Source organism: Lagenorhynchus albirostris, chromosome 11, assembly GCF_949774975.1.
Source record: "Lagenorhynchus albirostris chromosome 11, mLagAlb1.1, whole genome shotgun sequence".
In the NCBI taxonomy this organism is placed as follows: Eukaryota; Metazoa; Chordata; class Mammalia; order Artiodactyla; family Delphinidae; genus Lagenorhynchus; species Lagenorhynchus albirostris.
This window is the reverse complement of record NC_083105.1, coordinates 36334007-36360063: the sequence shown is the minus strand read 5'-3', so window position 1 is coordinate 36360063 and position 26057 is coordinate 36334007. Positions and strand designations below refer to the sequence as shown.

Below are 26057 nucleotides of genomic sequence, written 5' to 3'. Positions count from 1 at the left end.
AATATGCATCTTTATTATTTCTTTAGTTTTACTCCTCGATTTCAGCCCAAATTCCCTGTAATCCAATAAATTGCCTCTAAAATGTGTTTGAAAAAAATAACACAGCTGATCATAGAGCTAGATGCTCGACTCTGTCAAGAGGAAATCCTCTGCTATTTGTTAATATTACTTTTCCTGAGCTGACTTTGGAAAACAACCCTATCTGCAGTGCACTGGGAACTCACATTCTTAAATCATGAGTCATATTCACCTTTCCCTGATGTAGTGTATAAGAACCAAAGAGTCAAAACAGAAAGTGGTTATTGTAAGTTTTGCCCTGAGGCCAATTAAGACCTTTGCTTCAGGGCTTAATATGTGTTCTTCTGTATTCCCTTAGTGGTTGCAAAACGCAATGTCGTCTGAAGGTCACGGAAGCACTTTCGGATCCCACGTACTTAAAGAGAACTGAGCAGTTTTCTGCTGGTGTGTTTGGGTGGACCAGCACCTCTTGAGAAACTGCCTCCTTCCCATCTCCCCATCCTCCCTCTCTGGCAATAAACTCACCCTTGCTTTAACTTAAGTATAAAGGCGGAACTTTGCCAGTGTTTGCAGACCTCAGCCATTTTCTAAATCATGGACCACAGCCAGCTCCTCCATCCTTTTGGACACTCTTAAGCAAGGAATTACGGTTTAGGATACTGACCCTGAGAAAGCTGTCAAGTTTTCTAGTTTTTAGCACTTTTTTCTCTCAGTTCTTAATTTTACTTAAAATTCAATTGGGAAGAAATTGAAATAAAGAACAAAATTGAGGGAAATGGAAACATTTATTTATTTTATTTTTAAAATATATTTTTAATTTTTGGCTGCGTTGGGTCTTCGTTGCTGTGCGCAGGCTTTCTCTAGTTGTGGCGAGCGGCGGCTACTCTTCGTTGTGGTACATGGGCTTCTCATTGCGGTGGCTTCTCTTTGTTGGGGAGTATGGGCTCTAGGCGCGCGGGCTTCAGTAGTTGTGGCACGCGGGCTCAGTAGTTGTGTCTCGCTGGCTCTAGAGCGCAGACTTAGTAGCTGTGGCACACGGGCTTAGTTGCTCCTCGGCATGTGGGATCTTCCCAGACCAGGGCTCAAACCCGTGTCTCCTGCATCGGCAGGTGGAGTCTTAACCACTGCACCACCAGGGAAGTCCTCGGAAACATTTATTTTTAAATGACTTTTTTTCCTTTTACATAGGAGGCAGAGTAATTACTGCTGTGCCTCTGCTCTGCAGGGAACTCCAGTATCAAGTGCTTAATGAAGTTCTTTTGTGATTTCGGTTAAATGCTGAAACTTTAAAAGAGAACTCTGGTTAGAGTTTGATGCTTTGCAAACAACATATGGTTTGAAAGTCAAGCTTTTAATTTCAAATCAATTTTAATTAGTCTCTCAAGGAAATTTAGGGGAAATAATCTTTTTCTTTCCTTTGAAAACCATGCCGTCAACAATAGACAGTTTTCTTGTTTTACTGGAAATACAAATAGAGTAAGTGTAAGTCATGGTCCGTGTCCTATGCAGGGTGAGAACTATTTGCGGATGCAGACTGGGTGTTTTAAGACCTTGTGTTGATAGCCTGTGAAACACTGTGGTTTCTCCTACAGAATTTTCATGTTACCATCTCATGAATTAGGAAATTACCTTGGTATGTCAATTCAGGACTTGCTTTTAGGACCTTTGAAGTTCTCTTCTGAGAAATTTTCAGGTCTGTAAGCCTGTTTTCAAGGATTAAGTTGCTGATTGATCTCCTTACTATAAATATGTCCCATGCAGTATTTGGGACATACTTAGAAGACTATCCTTTGTTCATCTGAAATTAAAATATAACTGGGCATCTCGTATTTTACTTGGCAGCCTTACTCATGCAACTGCTGCTTCAGAAAACGAGACGTGCCACTAGTGCAGGGGAGAAGAACTGTTCTCTCCATCGAAGTTCTTTGGCTGGGCTAATAATCAAATTGCCGTAAGACAGATTAACAGGAGAAAAACAGATTTAGTTTTGTACACACAGGACCCCCTCAGAGACAGGAGAAGCTCCTCAACAGTTAGGCAGTTGAGGTTTCTATGCCATCCTGAGCTAAGGAAAAGGGGGGAGGGGTCTGGAACTTCAGAGGAAGGAAGACGATTCACAGGAAGACAGGACGAGCAAATGTTTGCCACGCCAGACCAAAGAGTCTTCCTTACGTAAAGAAGTTATCTTTGGTAATAACTCTCTTCCTGGCACAGGCTAACTAAATCCTTTTAGGCATTTCAGAGGGAAGTAAAAACTTCTTGAGTCTGTTGGGCCTTAATTGTCTTTCGCTCCGTATAATCCACATGCCAAAGTGGCACATTCTGTGGCAGCCTGCCCCGAACCCCATCACTGTGAAGGAATTCGTAAGAGTAGAGAGTGTGAAGTCCCCCGCACTATGGGAAAGGACTTAATGGCTTTGAATGTTCAGTGTCTTGAGAAGTTTTCAGATGGAAACTTGCCCAGGCTGTCTGGCAGCCACTGCTTGCGGGCGAGGGAAGTGGTCAGGGCAGCAAAACCCTTCATCTGATAGCTGCTATCTCAACTTAGCTTTTTCTTTCACTCTTAGGTTTTGGGCCAGTGAGCTTAATGGGGACATTGGGATAACAGACTTTACAGATCCGTAAGGAACCTTGAGACCATCTATGCCAGTCCCCTTGTTTCCAGCTGAGGTGTAGAGAACCAGAGATGTGAAAGTCACCCAGAAAATGGTGGAATCACTAGGACTAGAAGACGTATTTGTAACTGTCTAGTGATCTTACACTGTGAAGGTGTGAAGATGAATAAAGAAAGTAGTCAGATGACTCCACAGTAGAAAAGAAAATAATAGGCATTGAATCTTAACATGCACTGGCTGAGTCACTTTGGACTAGTTCAATGACCTGTTTCTTCATGTAGAAATAGAGATAATTAATGTTCTCTCCTAGAGATGTTAGGAAGATTATGTGAAAGTGTAGAGTGTTCGTTGTGAACTGGGTACCCAATATTTGGAAGTCACTTAATGCACATTAGTTGAAGGGAAAGAAGAAGTATCAGTGGAAATGTAATTCTTTATCTCAAGAAAGAGAAGGCCAAAGGATACATTTCTACTAGTCTTTAAACACGCAGTGGTTTGAAAGCACATGAATTAGGAGTCAACTAAAGCTGAAGCATGAATATTTAAGCAAAAACTTTCATTTAGAATTTCATGACTCTGGGGCTTATAAACACTGGCATAGATTACATATGGAAGTTATAGAAAAATTCCATGTTCTGTCTTTAAAATAAATAGATCTCTATGCCTGGGGTGAGTTAGAAGAGACTCTGAAGGAAGTGGATTAAAAGACGTTTCAACCTTAAACGAATAATCGTCTTAAATGTCTTACTAATTAACTCTGCATCGGAGTTATCATAGTTGGCCACATGAAATAAACTTCCCTGCCTTATTAAAACATAACTTATATATAAACAGAAAAATCCAGTGCACAAATGTTTACCTCTATTAGGCAAACTAGAGAACCAGCCAGATACTCAAAAATCTAAAGATGGTGGTCCTACGAGCTGGAAGTTATTAAAACCAGAGGAGCAAGGCTCTCCATTTTTTTTTTTTTTTTTTTTTTTTTTTTTCCCGGTACGCGGGCCTCTCACTGCTGTGGCCTCTCCCGTTGCGGAGCACAGGCTCCGGACGCACAGGCCCAGCGGCCATGGCTCACGGGCCCAGCCGCTCCGTGGCATGTGGGATCCTCCCGGACCGGGGCACGAACCTGTGTCCCCTGCCCCGGCAGGCGGACTCTCAACCACTGCGCCACCAGGGAAGCCCAAGGCTCTCCATTTTTATAGTTTTGTCCGTAATGTTTTTCTCATAGCAGTCACACTCAGCTTCTCCCTTCACATTTCTTCAGAAACGTCAGAAGTTAGAGGCCTTATCAGATCCAGGCCCCAAAGTCAAATGCACACCAGGACCAGGCAGAAGGGCCTGTGGTGAACTAGAGGTTATGCTCTCGCACTCGTACTTCTCTCCATCCCATTATTGCGATAAGAAAATACAGGTTTCAGTTTCGTAGAGGTTAATATTTTTCTAAGACAGACATCTGTATTTTCTATGACATCTCCTGTTATTTATTATTGGTTACTAATTTAAGAACAAATATGCCCTGTTTGGGCCAGACGATATCCTTGGGATGACTGAATCTGGCCAGAAGTTTTGGCTGCCGTTTTTTGACTTCTAAGATTCATGCAAGGGATACCCGTGTCCATATGACATGTAAATTTTTTGTAGTTCTGCAAAAGAAATACGAAAGTTTTTTCTTCGATGAAGTGTTTGAAAAACAGTAGGTACCCAGAAAATCATAGATATTTTATTGAGTATTTGGTAACCATGTATAGTGTTTATATCTGCCAGGCACTGTTCTGAATATGTCAAAAATATTAACACATTTAACTTATTTAGTAAATGCTTATCAAGAGAGTAATATGACTTATGAAATAATGTGGTTGAATATAATATGAAATAATATAGTTTTCAATAGTTAGGAAGATTTCTAAGAAAACAATATAAAATCTTCAGGAATGTGTATGAACAAAATTAGAGTTCCTAACGATTTTTTTGAAAACTGTTAAATGTTCTAGATCCTCACTTCAGCATCTATTTAATACGTTTCGTACATTATTCTTGGCATCTAGTGCACCATTTGGCACATAGTAGGAACCTAGTAAATTATTGAATTCGCCCTTGTTTAAGATCGACTTTTGAAAAGGATGTGCCTGCAATGGTAAAGTGAAGTCCTATACTCTCCCCTTTCTACAGTGAGGATTTCATTACTGGTTAGTGAGTTCTGGAAGGTAGGATTGGAAGAAATGCATGTCAGAAAAATGTTGAAAAATGAGTTTTCTTGACCTCTCACCAAATGATTATTTTAGCCTTTCTTAGATGATTTTCACTTACTTTTTTTTTTTTTTTTTTTTGCGGTACGCGGGCCTCTCACTGTTGTGGCCTCTCCCGCTGCGGAGCACAGGCTCCGGATGCACAGGCTCAGGCGCCATGGCTCACAGGCCCAGCCGCTCCGCGCGGCATGTGGGATCCTCCCGGACCAGGGCACGAACCCGTGTCCCCTGCATCGCAGGCGGACTCTCAACAACTGCGCCACCAGGGAAGCCCCTTCACTTACTTTTTGACAGCATAAAACTAAGTAAGGGGAGTGGGGAACCCTTGAAACACACACTAGCCTTGCAAATAAATGCTAGACTTTTATCTGCCCACAAAATATTTTACAAGTCTCCCATGACCCCAGGAGGTACATGGGTAATAAAATCAGTAAAGGCAACATTTTTCTTACTTACCCAACATCAGTCATTGCTTGCCTAGTGGCCATTTTCTGTGCTTATTTAACATCTGTTAACTGTTTTAATGTGGAAACATCTTTTTCTCCCCCCCTTTATTAGCCTCATAATCACTTACTCAGTTACAGGTGGGGAAAAAAATGTAAAAAGGAAGGAAATCTGAAAGCGGGTGTAACAATTCTAACTATAGCCCAAAATAATTTGGAAAAATGAAGCCCTTTGAGTTTGATCTTTTTAAAGACTGTCTCTAAAGATGGCTGCATTAATTTTGCTGTGGTTGCTTCCAAGATGTGCATTATCTGGACAGCCTCCTTCAAATAAAATCTTGCGGCTGTATTTCATGTAAACAAGATAAAGAGACTATATTATTAGAGAGGGAAACGGGAGGCATTGCCACTTTCAAAAAACGAGACATCTCTGTCTAGAAATAACTTTATTTTAATGCGAAGCAGGATGTGTTTGATGGAGGTTGCCTTTGTTGAACAAGTTTACCCTTTATCTTGGGTATTATGTAAGCTGGGCTCTACAGCCGGGTGCAGTGATCAGACCCACACTAACAAACAGTCCCATATTTCCAAACCATTTACAGGGTTTATCTTGAGAATGGTTTCCGAGGGTTAGGGCTTATGTTCTGTTGAAGGTTTGGGTTCGTCGCTGTCAGAACACTGAAGACATTAAACGTAGTGCTTCTGTATATCAGACTATTTTGTGTGACTCCCCGTGTACAGAAGAGCCAGCGCATAGCCTGCAGGTATTTGCACATTGAATCCACAGAAGAGCCAGCGCATAGCCTGCAGGTATTTGCACATTGAATCCACATGTGTTTGATTAGCTGCTCGGATGACATTGGTGGAATCTGTTATCATTTATGTCCCTGTCCCTTTTCTTTCTAGACCAGGTTGTGGTTTTACGTAAGATGTGACCCTCATATCCATTGCCTTGAATGAAATAGGATATATTTGCCCTTTCTGGTTGTCTTTAATCACCATCTGTGCCACTCCAAGTAGTGTTCCTGCTTCCTGAGGATTGTCTTTTCCCCCATTTGCCTTACACTTGACTTTGTGAGAATCCAGATATAGCAAGATACTCCGATTCCGATCACAGTATTTCCTCGCATTATTGAAACTGGAGGACTGTTTGTCATGCAGCTACAAATGAATCTGGATTTCCTTCAAGTAAACTTGTTGTAGCATTTAATATTCATGACCTGTAGTTCTTTAAGACTTTGAACTGCTGCGAAGACCGCTAACCAGATAACACCACAAATAAAGTCGAGGTTCAGAAATATTTTACAATTCAAAAAGCCAAAGATTAATAGGGTATTTTATTCCTGCAGGTTGGCTTCCTCGCTCAGCTGACTTAAGATGATTCTGTATTCTATTTGTGGTTTAGGTTCCAATTATTTAAATTTGGGAAGCTGATTACCCTTGCAGGTTTCTGTAATACTTGCATTAGAGTGTTAATACCTGGGACAGTGTTCTATTCACAAATTATGATTTTTTTTTAAAGATTCATCTTTGTGCAAGGCATGGTGTTAGGTGATGTGGGGAATCAAAGATGAATCGAAAAAATTCTGCCCTGAAGGACGTTTGAGAGTAGTAGGAAGTGGAGAATAGTGCCCGCCAGTATAGAACTGAAATTCAAGCTGAAGAGTGGTGAGGGCTGGAGGGGAGGCCCTGGGAGCATTAGGGCGGCTTAGAGGAAGGGGAGGTGACTTTCAGCTGAAGTGCCTTCAGCAGCAAAGGTGTGGGAGGAGGACCCCGAAGGATTCTTGGGATATGGGCATTTATAATTGGACAGACGAGGAAGAGTGGAGAGCGGAGCCTGAGCATTACACAGAGGGACGCTCAGAGGAAGTTACTGAGGAGCACTGAGCAGTCCTTTTGTTAGATACCCAGAGCACCAGGACCTGGAGAGGAAAATGAATCAGGAAAGGTAGACTGAGACAGCTACTGGGTCTAACGACGTCGGGGCCCTTTAAGATGGCTTGTCACTCCGACAATGATGGGAAGTGACGCATGGCTTTCAAATGTGCTAGCCGTTGGACTGGTCCATGGGAGAAGCCCAAGAATGTATAGGCCAGCTCTTCTTGCCTCTTGGAGAACTTTCTTTTCTGTTCTTCCCCTAAACCTTGGGGAGAGAGGGTCCCTTGGGTGATGAGATTAACGACCAGACTCAGGAGTAGAAGTTGTATCTCATTCAGTGAGTGTGTCTCCTATCAGTGTTTATTTCGTTCTTTAGCATTTAAAAGAAAAGCAGTTATTTTCTGAAGGCTAATATTGTCGTACTTTTTTCTCTGTAACATTTGGCATATTATTATATACTCCTAATGAGAAAAACAGGGAGTCCTTAAGGGCTCTTTCCTATGTCCGTTCTTCCAGTATTCCTGAAACGTGTTCAGATATTACTGTGAATGGCCACAAATACAAATCCCTCTTTGTTTTGTACTCTTTCACAAAGGAAGACAGAAAAAAAAAATTTTACGGGACGGAATAAAACACCCTATCAGCACTAAATTTCAACCAGTTAACTGAGTACACTGTCAGTGAAAACGACACGCAAATTGGACCTTGTGATGAATAAATAATGAGTCTCATTGAAATCATCTCTGCTGTTCTCATAACACTGTCTGGGATGCATATTACATCACTTGGCTCAATTTTCGATAACCTGCTGCCTCAGAGGAATCCAATTGACTGACGGGATCTCATGACTATCAGGTTACTCATATTCAGCTGGGTTCTGTCAATTTCACAGAAAATGATGTGGTTTGCACAAATTTGAAATCCATTGTCATTGCCTAGAAGTCAGATTCCCGTCTTAAATGCCTGGAACAATGGAAATGCTAATTTAGTTTTGATTTCTCAAATGAAACTTAAGCTATAGAAGGCCTGATTTCCGGAGTACATTAGAGATTCCTTAAAAGGTGTGAGCAGGGTGGGAGGTGGGTTGGATAAAACTGAATATTAAATCAAATTCTTTGATCATTAGAATATCTGTGATATGTGATACTGTGGTAAAGGTTGCATGGTGTGATGTTTTATTTTTTATATCCAGTTTCATACCTATTGATCACAGTATTCCTTTCTTCAAAAAGGAAAATAAGAAATCAAAAGGGAAGAACAGCACTTTCTGATAACAAAAGTCTGCAGTGATTTGGTGCTAGGAAGGTCGATGTGCCCTTGCTCTCAGGGTTTGTCTTTACAGCTCTGCAGCACCCAGATGGCTCCTGTATGCTCTGTTGGTCTGATTACAACTCTTGCATCAAGTGAAATAGCATGAATTCAGAATTTAATACATGTTTCCTTGGTAATTATGGCCTTGATTAGTGAAGTCAGTGTTCCTGTTCCAGAGGACACTTTCTTTCTTTCTCCGCATGTTTGTTCATTTCACTTCAGGAAATCAAATAAAATGCAAAGATCATAATGCTTCTCTTTGGTATAATAGGGGAATCTGCAATACCTGCCTTTGGGTATATGGTTGTCGTTTTGCTTATAATTAATATAAGATTCAAAGAAAACAGCAGGGACAATATGAGAAAAATGAAGGACATGTAAAAACAAATAAATGACTCTTAGCTTTTAGTATATGAAGAAATGGAAGATATATCTAGAATTTCCGTTAATGTATTGCTGAAGATAACTACATACCAAGTACATTTAATAGTCTTTGATTATATGCAACATAATTTGTGACTGCTTAAAAATAATTAAATTTTATGTATTTAAAAACAGCAAAAAAGAAAAAACCTTAATATTTTAATTTTATGAATTTTGAGTCATTATACCTGTTAGCAGTACCAACCCAACCTTTTGAGGGCATTGTCTTAGTTTTTAATATATAAGACACTGAGTCCCTTCCCCCTATAAAAGGGTGTGTGTGTGTGTGTGTGTGTGTTTTGTGTTTTCTATCAGAATACATGTTTATGTAATGTACTCGGATTATACCAAAGTTATACATGAATGATTTGAGTGTATTTCCATAATTTTTATGAAATGGAAAGCTCCAAATTACATAGGATTTTTTTTTCTAATTTGAAGATTCAGGCAAAAATTTGCCAGTTTACGTGTTCCATCGAGTGAAGTTTCTTTCTTAAAATCTCATGAAAGGGCTTCCCTTGTGGTGCAGTGGTTGAGAGTCCGCCTGCCGATGCAGGGGACATGGGTTCGTGCCCCGGTCCGGGAAGATCCTACGTGCCACAGAGTGGCTGGACCCGTGAGCCATGGCCTCTGATCCTGCGTGTCCGGAGCCTGTGCTCCACAACGGGAGAGGCCACAACAGTGAGAGGCCCGCGTACCGCAAAAAAAAAAAAAAAAAAAAATCTCATGATGTAGTGTGATAAAAAGTTAAATATATCTAATACTATAAAAGCAAGTGATGTTCACTTTGAAGAACGACTTGGTGATTGGCTAGTCTTCTCACGTATAGGTGCAAGTAAGGCTATTTTGGAAAGGCTGTAGGACTGGAACATGCAGGTTTAGATTTAAATGATATGATTTTAGATAAAGTACTAAATGTATTGAACATCAGTTACAGGGTCTGTGAACTAGGAATATAATATTTGCCTTGCCAAGTTATTGCCAGATATGAATACAGTAAGTGTACACTCTTCAGCCGAGTTCCTCTCTATAGTACTATCATGATCATCAGCATTTTACTGCATTTCCACAGCATTCCAATAATAGTGAACTTTTTGTCTGTTGTTTTACAGAGCTCTCAATTAGCATAGCTCCGGCTTTTCTAGTGGGATGCAGGGTGAAATGTCAGCCAACTTGTTTGCTATCCTCTTCACCAATGCTGACAATTTAAAGAATATTGAGAAGGAGACCTTTTTTAAGGATCATTTTTCTGAACAACACGATTTGATCATTTATCTTCTGTTTGATTGAAAATAAGTACACATACTCATTCCTTAATTTTTCTCCGTTGATAATATGTTGCCATCATCTCATACTTTTATAGCCTGATTTTTCCCCTTCAGGCTCAGGATGGTGCTGTTGCTTATATATATGAAAGTGGAGGGGAGCCGGGCCTTTTCTGGTCTGCTCCCCCCGACCTCCCTGTTTCCTGTATATTTCCTTTTGGTAAGGTTTATAGTAAGGAAGATTAGTTCAGTAGCTGCAATAGCTTGCAGCGTTCAAGTCTCATTCTTTGGAGAAAGAGGAAGCAGTTATCACCTAAGGGTGGATGTGCATCTCTTTCCTCCTCCTGTTCTTCCCCAGCCTGGCAGCCAATACTGTGGCAGCTGATTCCAGAATCTTTTATAAGAAACCTTTTCAGGGAAACATTGAGGCTGCTTTTTGCTGCTGTTATTGTTGCTGTTCCACAGTTTAGTTTATTTCCCTACCTCCTAGGGAGAGCAGAGTAAGCAAAAAGTTTTATTTTTAAAGCATTCCTATTTTCTGGCTGCCAAAAATTTTACGAAATATTTCAGACGTCTTAATAACATTCAGACCAAATTTTTTACAGAAACTTAAATCTGGTAACTTGGGCTTGCTGAGGAAAGTCTATAGGTAAAATTAGTTTTTGATTTCAGAAAATTCAGTATTTAAAAATCTGGTTTAATTGGCAGGTAGTAACAGGGCTGGGTGGGGGGTGGTGACTAAAGATTAGGATTCGTTATGGGTTTCCAAACTGGGATGGTCATCAGCCTCTCCTGGGGAAACTGTTTTAAACCAGAGATTATAGCCCCAAACTGGAAGCTACTGAATAATAATATTTTGCTCTGCTTATTTTTAGTTTTTTTTTTTTTTCTTTTCTTGCGGTACGCGGGCCTCTCACTGCTGTGGCCTCTCCCGTTGCGGAGCACAGGCTCCGGACATGCAGGCTCAGCGGCCATGGCTCACGGGCCCAGCCGCTCCACGGCATGTGGGATCTTCTCGGACCGGGGCACGAACCCGTGTCCCCTGCATCGGCAGGCGGACTCTCAACCACTGCGCCACCAGGGAAGCCCCATATTAATTCTTAATAAGTATTATTGAATATTGTTAATTACTAATGATGTTAATGATTAAGAAGGATGGAGTCAGGGGTGAGATACATCTAGATTTTAATCTCAGTACCATCAGTTATTACTTGTGTAAAATTGAGCAGGTGCAGAGTTCTCATGAATAAAATGGAGATTCACTCGCCTATCTCCAAATTCAGGATTAAATAAATTAAATGTGTTTATCTAATATATCTGTCAAGTAGAAGTCCTCAAATAAGTGGTAGCTATTTTTTTTTTTTTTTTTGGTGGTACGTGGGCCTCTCACTGTTGTGGCTTCTCCCGTTGCGGAGCACAGGCTCCGGATGCGCAGGCTCAGCAGCTATGGCTCATGGGCCCAGCTGCTCAGCGGCATGTGGGATCTTCCCGGACCGGGGCACGAACCCGCGTCTCCTGCATCGGCAGGTGGACTCTCAACCACTGCGCCACCAGGGAAGCCCCATATTAATTCTTAATAAGTATTATTGAATATTGTTAATTACTAATGATGTTAATGATTAAGAAGGATGGAGTCAGGGGTGAGATACACCTAGATTTTAATCTCGGTACCATCAGTTATTACTTGTGTAAAATTGAGCAGGTGCAGAGTTCTCATGAATAAAATGGAGATTCACTCGCCTATCTCCAAATTCAGGATTAAATAAATTAAATGTGTTTATCTAATATATCTGTCAAGTAAAAGTCCTCAAATAAGTGGTAGCTATTTTTTTTTTTTTTTTTTTTTTTTTTGCTGTACGCGGGCCTCTCACTGTTGTGGCCTCTCCCGTTGCGGAGCACAGGCTCCGGATGCGCAGGCTCAGCAGCTATGGCTCATGGGCCCAGCCGCTCCGTGGCATGTGGGATCATCCCGGACCGGGGCACGAACCCGCAACTCCTGCATCGGCAGGTGGACTCTCAACCACTGCGCCACCAGGGAAGCCCTTTAGTTTGTTTTTGAGGTGTTGAGGGGGAGCTGGTGGAGAGGTAGCAGGAAAGAAACTACTATTTATTATTTATTTATGGCCGCACCTCACGGTTTGCGGTGCACGACCTTCAGGATCTTAGTTCCCTGACCAGGGATTGAACCCAGGCCCATAGTGGTGAAAGCATCGAGTCCTAACTACTGGATCACCAGGGTATTCCCAAGAAACTCCTTTTTAAAAGTTCCTGCTGTTGTTACCAAACCCAGGTTTGTTTACTTGCCGCTCATAAGCCAGTAATTCAAGAGGCAAGTGTCAGTAGAAAGCAAAGGTGCTCTAATCAGAAAAACTGGCAATCTGGGGAGAAGGTCGACTCGTGTCCAGAGAGCAACTCTGAAGATCCTGCTCAGCCATGGCAGTTTTTATTTATTTATATTTTTAATTTTTATTTATTTTTATTTTTAATTAAAAAATATTTTTAAATTAATTTATTTTTGGCTGCATTGGGTCTCCGTTGCTGCGCACGGGCTTTCTTTAGTTGTGGTGAGTGGGGGCTACTCTTTGTTGTGGTGCGTGGGCTTCTCAATGCTGTGGCTTCTCTTGTTCTGGAGCACAGGCTCTATGTGCATGGACTTCAGGAGTTGTGGCACGTGGGCTCAGTAGTTGTGGCTCACGGGCTCTAGAGTGCAGGCTCAGTAGTTGTGGTGCACGGGCTTAGTTGCTCCGCGGCATGTGGGATCTTCCCGGACCAGGGTTCGAACCCATGTCCCCTGCATTGGCAGGCGGATTCTTAACCACTGCACCACTGGGGAAGCCCAATGGCAGTTTTTAAAGGGAAAAAATGGGTGAGTGTGGGAGAATCTCAGTGAATCGTCAAGGCAGGAGGTTGGGTTCTGCATCATTCCTCATCGTGTGCAGACTGGGTGGCTGTCTCTTCAGATGTTACCTTGCACGTGTGATCTATCTGCAGGATTGCTAAGGGAGCTATTGCGGGTAGAGAGCTAGTCATTTTTTAACATGTTAATTCTTCATTCTTCTTTTTAACTAGGAAAAAAATCAACAGGTTAGACAGGGCATGGTGTGCATTCAGGAGAGCATAAGTCAGGGGTTAGTTTCAATTGCTTACTGATCTCATTCCTATAATTAGATTCTTTTACTGTTAAGAGGGGAACAGAAATGGGCAAACCGGAAAAGGGCAAAAGAGCTGATTTCACTGTGATTTTGATGAATAGCTTGGTTTGGGACCCACTGGTGCACATCGAGAATCTGATACCCCATACAATATTATTAAACATTATAAGATATTCATAAAGACACAAGATTTTGTGGCTGGAGAAGGATATTAGAAATTACGTATCCATATGCTACCCCATCTCTTTTCACAGAATTTGGGGCCCACAGAAATTAGTCACAGGATAAGTCAAGCATAGAGTTGGCATGGTACCTCGTCCTCCAGGTCCAGTGCGTTTACCACTGTGCACATTGCTTCCCTGCCTTTAATTTATAAAAAACTTGTTACTATGGAAATACTTTTCTATTTGCCACTTTAGACTAGAGACTTGTAATGGACTGCTATGTACCATCCCTCAAGTATGTCATTAATTAAGACTCTGCGCTTCTTATTTCACCTTAGGTTCTTTCTCTTTTGCTGTGTTAATAATTCCAGGGCACCTTTTGAAATTGAGTTGGTTTGTGTTTTGTTATTGTTTTCCTCCCCGCCAGGCCCATCTTTTTCCTATCCCTGCCCCTTCCTCCCCAACCCCCCTGAACCAGCTTCACTTAAGGGCTCAGATATTTTCCTTTTGCTATTTTAGGGCTCCAGCTTGATTTAAGCTTGCTTTCAATAGGAACACATACTTTTGTAGCTACGAGAAGCTGAACACAAAGTGACTAAAATCAGAGTGTTTTTCTTCCTGATTTGGTTAATTTCCTTTACTAACAGGATATTATGTTTGCAATAGGTTAGCCCTCAATAGAGGGATCTTCTCTTTGAGGATGCTGAGTCTGAGGTTGGTCTAGAGGTGGAGAATTAATAAATACTGGGGCACCTCCTTTTTGACACCCTCTTCCAACTCTCCAAGGTACCATGGCTCAAACTTGGAGAAGAAAAGTTTTAGGCATTAGCAGTAGACTCATCAGCTTGGTGTATCATTGTTCACCCTGGTGCTTGCAATTCTAGGAGTGTGGTGGACACCACTTGTGTCTTAAAGATGCTTAAAGTTTCTTCTGACCATATGATATGACTTTAGTTTCTCACTGTTGGGTGGATATTCGAATGAGTGACAACCCTAATGTCAAAAGTGAGGATGGTTCCAAAAATGAAGGTAAAATTGCCAGAAAGGAGAAAATACAGAGGTGCCAATTGAAAAATGGGCAGGCTGAGTGAGAAAAGGGCTGAATTTAAGCTGTCAAAGCAACAGCCGAAAGTTTCTGGTTCTTGGACAGGGTAATTTGTAGTCTTTGATTCTTTTGCATTCTGCAGTGTAATCTTCTCTATGGCTCTGCTGACTTCCATATTCTTTAAAGAGGAAGAGAAATACCCAATTTGAATTCATTAGCCTTCATTTGCATATACACAGAGCTGGTGGTAATTACGATAACAACCACCATTGATCAAGGCTTACCGTGGTGTGCTAGCAAAGTGTCTTCTGTGCATTTCTTTGTTCGATTCTATGAGAGTAGGTATTATTAACCTCATTTACAGATAAGGAAACTAAGGTTTATAGGAGTGAAATAATTTGCCCAAGGATTCAGAGAGTGCCTAGGGGAGAAGGGATCTCCTTCCAAAGTTTTGACACCAAAGCTCATGGTCTTTCCATTATACTGTTTTTGTACAAGTTTGGTTAAAATGGAAGATGCAAATAGGATGATGAAAGAATCAACCGCTTTCGTATTACTTGGTCCTAGGACCAAGGCTGTTTACCTGGAATAGCTTTAAATACAAATAACCTGCACTTCCACATGCAATAGCTGATTTTATGTGTGCTAGAAATACAAAGATGGATAATATATTATCCCAGTCCCTAGGAAGTAGAAGACATGTACAAATTATATGACTCTGCCTTAATGCTAATAGAATTTCATATAAAGTGCACACGTGTCTGACAAATTTATTTAGTCTGGTGAGGGAAGAGTCTTGAGTGACAGAAAAGCAGTGGCATCTCAGTAGCTCTGCTCATCCAAGATTTTGTTCTGTTCTTAACTGTTTTTAGAAACATTTCATGTGGGTGCATTTAACTTGGGTTCAGAGTCAACTTCCATTTTTTTTCTCCCTCAATACCTGTCATGTGACTAGAAGTTTGCTAGATGCTTTCTTATTTTTTCATTTTTTGAAAAATAGGTACTGAGTGTCTTCTAGGTATGAGGCACCTTTCTAGATGTCGAGGATAAAGCAGTTAAGAAAACAGACAAAATTTCTGTTCTCTTGGAATTTACATTTGTTTTCTAATTTAACTGTCACGGTGACCCTGTGGGGTCATTATTTGTACCCATTTTACAAGAGATTGAGTGAATTCCCCCGAATTGATTAGCATGCAGTGAAGCTGGACTTCAAAGACAGTGCTAACTGTAAATCCAGTGATCATTTCCAGTGCAGCACATTATCTTTCCTTTGAGTTCCTTCAAGTAAATGTGGCCTGATTATTTAAGGTATTATATGAGTAATACTGATTGTGTGTGTGTGTGTGTGTGTGTGTGTGTGTGTGTGTGTGTGTGTGTAGTTGGTTTAGAAGCCTCCTTTAGAACAAGGGCTGGATACTCTTTTTCTTTTGCATCTTCCTGTCCCAGAAGAGAAATAGTCATTGAGTATTCTGAGCTTGATCATCAACATCCCATTGGCTTGCAAGGGCATAGCATGTCCGCCATGGCTTTCTCCTACACTGAACAGATTTGAAAGAGAGGCCTTGTACATACCTCCTTTGAGGTTGGACTGGGTTAGATTTGCTTCTGAACCTCCTTATAGCTCCTCTCCCTCCTCTGAAATGCATGGTGTTTCTCAAAAGCATGCAAAAAAGAATTATCTGGAGTCAGTTCACAGTGAAACATTTGGTTTGGCTCCGAATTTCATATTGCCGCATCACTGCTAATCAACCTTATTAACTTATTTACACGTATAGGCGATGCATTCCTAGTGGCTTTATAAAAGAAAAGATGAGTCTGTGATACAGAGGTGGTTTTATAATTCAGGTTAAAAACTTTTTCCTGTAAATTTCATTAAAATTATAAAACAGCTTAGAATAACTAGCAATGTTGTGATGCCAACAAGTGCCTATGTGTCTTAGTGGGTCCTACCCTGCACAGGATGTCAGGTCTTGTTGGACGAGGATCGTAAAGAGTGTTTTTGGAATCTGAGCTTTCCTCTATTTCTATAAAAAAGGGCTCTAAGTTCCCTGATGCAATACCCATAACCTTTGAGGCCAGATGTAATTCTGTTTTTTTAAAAAATTATTTGGAAGTAATGGTGCATAAACTCTGTATTAGATAACACCCCCAACATGGCAGCATTTCAAAGTAAGAAACTTTTAGTATTTCTGAAGGGAAATATATGAATATTTACAATAAATGGCATAAAGACTGTAAATAGCCTCATGTCAGTTCACGTTGGGCTTTTTTTTGTATTTTTTGACAGTTTTATTGAGCTACATTTCGCATGTCATAAAATTGGTCTATTTAAAGTGTATAGTTTATGTTGGTTTTGAGTGTGTTTACCAAGTTTTTGCAACTGTCACCAAAATCTTAATTCCATATTTTGAAATTAAGAATGAGGGAGTTTGGACCTGTAGTTACTGTTTTTAAAAGATGTAGGGTTGTTGTTGTTTTCCCTTTTTTAAAAAAAAATTTTTCACGTTTAATAAGATCTGTAGAAAAAAGTTCTGACCTCAGTCCATGTAGTTGGTTAAAGTCTGACTGAGACTCCTGCCTGTTTTCACTGGTGTCTTTAATATGCTTGCCTGTCTTATTTACTGTTTAACAAATTGTTTATGGAGTTTGGGTAATCAAGGTATCTTCCTTGGGGTTATGTTTAGGTCAGAATGCTTAGATCCTTATTTTGTTTTTTCAAAATTATGATAAATTGTAGGCCCCTACATAAATGCAATTTTCTGCAGTAAGAATCTGACATCAGTATTTGATTGCTTTCTTGACTGTGTGTTTTGTACATGCAGCCCTTGGTTCTTGAATGAGTAACAACGGCTTATCATGTAAATAGGAATCGAGATACTTCTAAATCTTTTCCATATATTTGCCTCTCAGTGTGTATTACATATGTCTTACACATGCAGAAGTAATTGTGTTCTATTTAAGTGCATGTTATTGACTTTTTTTAGCTGTGACCAGGGGTTTTATCAAAGTGTAAAGGTGCTTTTAAAATCTAGGATAGATCCAATTCAGTACCTTTACTTTTTTTAAAAAAAGGAAGCATATTTTTAGACAAACATATTTAAAGATGGAACAGAATTTGGAGTATTTCTTTACCCCTTTAAAGAAATGGCCACCCTAAAATATGTCCCAGCTTATTTCCTAGAGGTAGATTTACTTCTGAGCAGCTTTAAAAGAGAAATAACATCAAGTTAATTATGGGAGAACGATTCTATAAAAATTTAATATGCCATTAAGACATTTGCTGATTTACATCAGACTTAACATAAAGGTTGTTTGAAGCTACACCTTTGCATCCTGCTGGTGGCCTTTTTCTGGGTTAATTACATGCGAGCCTCTGAAAAATGTTAGACATTTGAGAGAAGTTGTGATTTCAGAGAAAAGGGAACACACTGTGGAAAGTATGGCCATGTGGCATACTGACATAAATCCTGCAGCTCTAATCAGGAGGTCTGGGTTCTCACAGTTTCTGCCACTACCTGCTTGTGTAATTGTGGACAAGTCATTTAACCTCTCCAGGGGTTATTTTCCTAATATGGGAGTTTCTGGGGATGCTTCAAGGACCAAATTATATCATACTATTTTTAATCATAATTTAAAAAATTTTATTGCTAATCTTTTTTTAGTAAAATCATAACTTTCTGTCTTTGAAATAATCTGATTGGAAAAATGGAATTATTATGCAGATATTAAGTTCTTCATTCATTGCCAGAACAGAAGATTAGATCCCAGGTACTTATAATAATAGTTTTTGAGGACCAAGCATTTATTGCAAACTGAAGTGGGCTCTATGTTTTGTTTCACCTTTCAGAGGAATCTGTTTGTATTAAAATATCTTCATATCTCCCTTTATCATGATGATTTGAAGTTATTTTTTTCATTATCTTCTAAACTCAAATACAGTTAACACTTGGTTTTCTGAAATGGATTCTCCTAGAAGTCCATCATACTTTCTAGTTCTTAATTCCCTATTCTTGTCCACATAATTGTTTCCTTATGTCATTTCACATGAGCAGTACTGTCATTTTAGGCCCGGAATTAGAAATTGGCTTTGATCCTTTTTTCCATGCAAGAAAAAGAGCATGTTTTCTTGAAATAATAAATTGAATTTGCTATTCTCTATAGGGAAATTTTAAAAGAAAAAAAAAAAACTAAAAGAAATAATATTGTCGAGTGTCAAACAGTGATCTAGGGGCTTCCCTGGTGGCGCAGTGGTTGAGAGTCCACCTGCCGATGCAGGGGACACGGGTTCGTGCCCCGGTCCGGGAGGATCCCACATGCCGCGGAGCGGCTGGGCCCATGAGCCATGGGCCTGCGCGTCTGGAGCCTGTGCTCCGCAACGGGAGAGGCCACAACAGTGAGAGGCCCGCGTACTGCAAACAAACAAACAAACGAACAGTGATCTAGACTGAGAGCTTGCCATATTGTATTCTCTGTCTCAGAGGTCAGCAAACATTCAGCGTCAAGGGCCAGATAGTAAATATTTTCCGTCATTTGGACTCCATGACAACAGTTCAGCTCTGCTGGATTACTGCAAACAACTGGATGTTCTGTGTTTTAGTAAAACTTCATCTGAAAAACAGGTGTGCACTAGATTTGGCCAGTAGGCTCTAGTTTGCAGACTTTATCTAGAACCTTAGCTTATACACACACCCATGTGATTTAAGTCATACAGGCTCTCCAGAGAGACTCTTATCCAATTTCGGGATAATATCTTTATAGTGGTATCATTCATTCAATTTCCTACAAGTCACATGCATTATACAAAGGAATTTCACATTCATTTTTATTTTTATCTGGATCTTTAATACTTCTGTCAAGAGGATATTAATCTTCTTCCTTTATAGTGGAGGAAATCTAGAGTGGTGAAGTTTGCCTGAGGTGACCCTGAGAAGACAAATCCTCTCTTTTCCTGTTCTGTATTTTATCCAAGTACCAGAGAGCTCACGGAGCAGATATCTCCTGTCCTGCTTTGTGTTCATGGGCTCTCCTTTACCCTATATTTTGAAAGTAAATTCAAGTCCAAATTTAGCACTCTTGACTATTCTCTGGACACCAAATTCATTCAAATTAATCATGCAAAGTAAACTTTGGTAACAATTCTCCCCTAAAGGAAGCCCAAGTAAGCAGAAGGTGGTTTCCAAGAATAACCAGCTCTAGAAGTTCATAGCAGCTGTAAAAATATATCTTCAGTAGAAATTTATCTTGTAATATAAGGGTACTTGAATTTTTCTTTTTCTGCATCTTCCTTAATTTTTTTTTTTGCAAATTATTTAGAAAGAGATGTTGAGGATATTTATTTATTGCTCTTAATACAAAGGTCAAGCACTTTTATTGTGAAGGGCAGCTGTCACTGGAAGAAAATTGAGAAGTAAATACCGGTTTCATAATCTTTTTTTCTTGGCTGGTGTTGTTACTGGTGGTAGTGGAGTGATGGTGTATGTCTTACTGTGTTTACGTCCCTAGTAGATAAGAAGTTATTTGCTTTGGCAGTGATTTTTTTTTTTTAAATAACTTGGTGATCGATGTGTTGGTGCCTGTGACATAGTTCAGTTGGGCGGTAGTGGAAAGTTTGACAATGTTATATTTACTGTGTTATATAATTCTCTCATCCCGTCTTTTAGAAAACTGGCCATTTCCTTCTGTCTAAATGAGGAGCACTTGGGGCAATCAAACATCATTAGAAGTATTGGTTGAGAATTTAAAAAATCCAAGATAACTAAATCTGTAAGGATCCGTGTGAATTTGGCAACTCTTTTCTTTTCTTTCGAACTCATCAAGCCCAAATCTCCAGTTCTGAATGTTCTGTAAATACATTCTGATAAGTAACATTTAATTGTTCTTTTTGAGTGCAACGTTACATTTGGCCCTTTTCAAGGTTATTTCAGATTTTTTGGCGATGATTTGTAATATTTTCGTCCCTATCTTAATGAGGCAGCTGGTTGCATGAGAGAATGGATAAATAAAGCCTGCTGTTTTAATAGTGCCCTGACCTGGACATTCTGATCCTACCTCTTTGTGTCTCAGTACACCTCAAATCTAGGGTTTTTTTGATGATTGAATGAGCTACTATGTAGAAATCTCTGAATGCCTAGCACACACTAAGTGCTCCATCAATGTTAGCTGGTTTTATTTTTATCCGTTTTGAGATGGTTGCTCTTCTCTGCAAATTGGCTAATTTTAAAGTATGTGCCATAAGAACGTATGTATGGTTTTTCCTGTTATTTTTTTTAATATATTTTTTTAGAAGTCAGAGTTCATTAGAGAATTGCAGTAAATGTGAATATTCTGATACTATTATCTAACATTGCAAAGATGTTAGTCCATTTTTATATTCATCATTTGCTAAATTTTGTTATTCTCTATGTATGACACTAAACTAGGAAGTGACTGCATTTTCAACAGGAATGTTTAGAAATGAGATTAAAAATAGCTTCCTCCCTAGGACCATAGTCTCCCATCACTGGGAGGTATGCAGTTACCTAGAAGTTGCTCACATCCCACAATAGCATCCTTTTGAAGGAACTAACATTGCTGTTTCAAGAATATCCCTCCCTCATACCTGTAATGCCTTACGTTTGTCCAGTGTTATATTTTTTTTTTACAAGCCTTCCTAATACTACAGATCACTTCCTGAAGACCTCAGAAAGGGAAGTGGATATTTTAAGGCCCTTCATTTAGAGCTGATGATGCCCAGAGGTTTTTTTGTAATTTGATTACTTGTCATGTTGTTTAGGTGAACTTACAAATCTAATGATTAAACGTCTTGTCTTCCTGACTCCTTTTCTCCCTGCCTCCTTCTCTCTGTCTCTCCCTCTCCTTTCTCCTTTTCTTTAAGACACGATATTCTTCTCCTATTCTTCATTGATTAAAAAGAGCCCTAAAGATTAGGAACTTGACCTGGCTTCATGTTTCAAATATATTTTAAAAACATTTGAACTTTTTTCTACAGTAAGGAAGACAGGCCTTATTAGCTACTGGGACCTTTAAATGCTTTACCATTGTTCTGACTCCTGAGTTAATATAGTACCCACCAGGAAAAATAAATGGTTTGTTAAAGAAGGTATGGACAGCGACATAAATATGTAAGTTAAAGAAATGAGGAGCTGCATTCTCACCTAGCCATGTAGACTTCAAAAAATCCTGGGGTAAAGAATCCCCTCTCCATATTGTCCTTTATAGATATGTAGACTAGAGAGATCAGATTGGACAGTTCGATCATTGTATCAAGATTCTGGTGTATCTAATACTGCACTCATATCTGCCCTGCAGCTCCCTTCAAGACTGCTGTCTTGGTTCATTGTTCTTTTGTTCATTCAGTCAGTCATTTACTCAATCACTCACATGCCCATTCATCCATCTAGTGTTGAGTGACTGCCCTGTGCCAGGTGTTGGTCTAGTTGCTGTGGATAGTTTTCTTCAGTGAAGAAAACAGACAAATCCCTGTCCTCTAGGAGCTTGTATTCCTGTGGGAGCAGTGACACTTATTTCTGAAGAGTGTGATAATCATTAAGATTATATATGCTTAGTGTCACTTCGGGCCTTAACAACTTAGACCTGACCTTTACAATATATCTTTCATATATGGTACAAATTTGTAAGACTAGAGAACTTTGAGAAGTCAGGGATTAATGTAGCCAGGAGAAGTTGGGGATGTCTTGTGGAAGAACTGGAATTTAAACTGGAGGTGATGGAGAACATTTAAGATAGTGTAGACATTTAAGACATTAGGTAGATGGATACAAATTTGTTTAATGAGACTGATACCTGGGGGAATTTTGAAGTTTTGAACAAACGAAAAAAGAGATCAGTATTACTTAGGGAGGGAGGAGTCAAGATGGTGGTGTGGGAAGATGTGGAGTTAGTGTCTCCCCACAACTAGGGCACCTGCTGGCCGCTGGTGGGGGACTCTGACCCCAAGGAGACAGGAGGAACCCCAGAGTGAACTGGTAGGACAGAGGGGGACTGAGGAGGGAGGGAAAGTGGAGGCCAGACAAGATCAGTGCCCCCGAGGGGGGAGAGATCAGGAGAGGTAGGTGGGAGGGACTCTCCAGGAAGAGTGGGAGAGGAGTGGAAGGCGATTGCCTTGGCCCACTTGGGCCCAGGGAGCCTGCTGAGCTCCCAGGCTGATACCCTGCCCTCCAAACCCCCCTCCAGGCCACATGGGTCCTTGAGGGCATAGGAGGGAGGCCAGGGATATCAGGAGGGGCCCTCTGGGAGGAGTGGGAGAGGAACAAAGGGCTATTGCCCCTCCCACTCGGGCACAGGGAGCCTGCTGAGCTCCCAGGCCGTCCCCTGCCCTCCAAGGCCCCTTCTTCCCCGACCCCTCAGCTGCATTGGTCCTGGGAGCATAGGAGGGAGTCCAGGAGAGGCAGGCCGGAGGGGCTTTCCCAGACACCAGACTGGAGGAGCAGGAGAGGAGAGGAGGGCGTTTGCCCCACCCACTCGAGCCCAGGAAGTCTGCTAGGCTCCCAGGTGAGGTCCCCTGCCCTCTGAGACCAGGGGTAGGAGGCATGCTGGGGCCCCTTCTGTTCCTTGAGGCTAAGCCCCAACTCCACAGCCCCCAGGGCCTTTTCCAGCCCTGTGGGTCCTGAGCATTGGCCCCGCCCACCACCCAAACCTCACCCTTAATTAGGCCCGTCTCTCCACAGCCAAGGCCTCCCCCTCCCCCCACCATGCTCTTTTTTTTTTCCCCCACTCCTCTTTTTTACTATTGTGCTACTGACGTATCTTCCGGTTGTTGATTTATCTATATTTTTATTTTCATATTCTTGCTAACATATTGGTTAGTTTACTAGTCTAATTTTATTTTTTACTTTGTTATTGTTCTCTCTCCTTTTTTGGCCACCCCATGCGGCTTGTGGGATTTGCGAGCCCAGGGTCAGGCAGAAGCTCTTGCCATGGGATCTCTGAGTCCGAAACACTGGACTAACAGAGAACCTCAGACCCTAGGGAATATTCATCGGAGTGAGGTCTCACAGAGTTCCTCATCTCAGCACCAAGACCCAGCTCTACCCAATAGCCTACAGACTCCACTGTTGGAAGCCTCAAGCCAAACAACCAGTAAAACAGGAACACAATCCCACTCATTAAAAAAAATTAAAAAATGAGATGCCAAAATATATGTCACAGATGAAGGAGCAAGGTAAAAACCTGCAAGACCAAATAAATGAACAGGAAATAGGCAATCGACCTGAAAAAGAATTCAGAGTAAGATAGTAAAGATGATCCAGAATCTCAGAAATAGAATGGAAGCACAGACTGAGAAAATACAAGAAATGTTTAACAAAGATCTAGATGAACTAAAGTACAAACAAACAGAGATGGACAACACAATAACTGAAGTGAAAAATATGCTAGAAGGAATCAACAACAGAATAACTGAGGCAGAAGAACGAATAAGTGAGCTGGAAGACAAAATGGTGGAAATAACTGCCGAGGAGCAGAATAAAGAAAAAAGAATGAAGAGAATTGAAGACAATCTCAGAGACCACTGGGACAACACTAAATGCACCAACATTCAAATTACAGGGGTCCCAGAAGAAGAAGAGATAAAGAAAGGGTCTGAGAAAATATTTGAAGAGATTATAGTGGAAAACTTCCCTAACACGGGAAAGGAAATAGTCACCCAAGTCCAGGAAGCACAGAGAGTCCCATACAGGATAAACCCTAGGAAAAACACACCAAGACACATATTAATCAAACTAACAAAAATTAAATTCAAAGAAAAAGTATTAAAAGCAGCAAGGGAAAAACACAAAATAGCATACAAAGGAATCTCCATAAGGTTATCAGCTGATTTTTCAGTGGAAACTCTGCAGTCCATAAAGGAGTGGCAGAATATACTTAAAGTGGTGAAATAGAAAAACCTACAACCAAGATTCCTCTACCCAGCGAGTATCTCATTCAGATTTGATGGAGAAGTCAAAAGCTTTTCAGACAAACAAAAGCTAAGAGAATTCAGCACCACCAAACCAGGTTTAAACAAATGCCAAAGAAACTTCTCTAAGCGGGAAACACAAGAGAAGAAAAAGACCCACAAAAACAAATGCAAAACAATTAAGAAAATAGTAATAGGAACATACATATCGATAATAACCTTGAATGTAAATGGACTAAATGCCCCAACCAGAAGACACAGACTGGCTGAATGCATTGAAAAACAAGACCCACATATATGCTGTCTACAAGAGACCCACTTCAGACCTAGGAACACATATAGACTGAAAGTGAAGGGATGGAAAAAGATATTCCATGCAAATGGAAATCAAAAGAAAGCTGGAGTAGCAATACTCATATCAGATAAAATAGACTTTCAAATAAAGACTGTTACCAAGAGATAAGGAGGGACACTACATAATGATCAAAGGATCAATCCAAGAAGAAGATATAACAATTATAAATGTTTATGCACCCAACATAGGAGCACCTCAATACATAAGGCAAATGCTAACAACCATGAGAGGAGAAATCGAAAGTGACACAATAATAGTAGGGGACTTTAACACCCCACTTATATCATCCAAACAGAAAATAAATAAGGAAACACAGGCTTTAAATGACACAAGAAACCAGGTAGATCTAATTGATATTTATAGAACATTCCACCTAAAAGTGACAGAATACACTTTCTTCTCAAGTGCACATGGAACATTCTCTAGGATGGATCACATCTTGGGTCACAAATCAAGCCTCGAAAAATTGAAGAAACTTGAACTCATATCAAGCATCTTTTCTGACCACAATGCTACGAGACTGGAAATCAATTACAGGAAAAAAACTGTAAAAAAAACACAAATTCATGGAGGCTAAACAGTGTGCTACTAAATACCCAAGAGATCACTGAAGAAATCAAAGAAGAAATTAAAAAATACATAGAAACAAATGAAACAAAAATATGATGACCCAAAACCTATGTGAAGCAGCAAAAGCAGTTCTAAGAGGGAAGTTTATAACGATTCCATCTCACCTCAAGAAACAAGAAAAATCTCAAATAAACAATCTAACCCTACACTTAAAACAACTAGAGAAAGAAAAACAAAACCCAAAGTCAATTGAAGGAAAGAAATCATAAAATCAGAGCAGAAATAAATGAAATAGAAATGAAGAAAACAATAGCAAAAATAAATAAAACTAAAAGCTGGTTCTTTGAGAAGATAAAGAAAATTGATAAACCCTTAGCCAGACTCATCAAGAAAAAAAAGGAGAGGACACAGATCAATAAAATTAGAAATGAAAAAGGAGAAATCAAAAATGACACTGCAGAAATACAAAGGATTATAAGAGACTACTACAGACACCTATATGCCAATAAACTGGACAACCACAAAGAAATGGACAAATTCTTGGAAAGGTACAATTTTCCAGGACTGAACCAAGAAGAATTAGAAAATATAACCAGACCTAACACAAGTTATGAAATTGAAACCATAATTAAAAATCTTCCAACAAACAAAAGTCC

General features: G+C 40.2%; 1 protein-coding gene across 2 annotated transcripts in view; it reads left to right on the top strand.

Moving 5' to 3' along the window:
* TMTC2 (transmembrane O-mannosyltransferase targeting cadherins 2) overlaps window positions 1-26057 on the top strand; it is an 850034-nt gene that overhangs the window by 157710 nt on the left and 666267 nt on the right. The gene's annotated exons all lie outside the window — the stretch shown is intronic.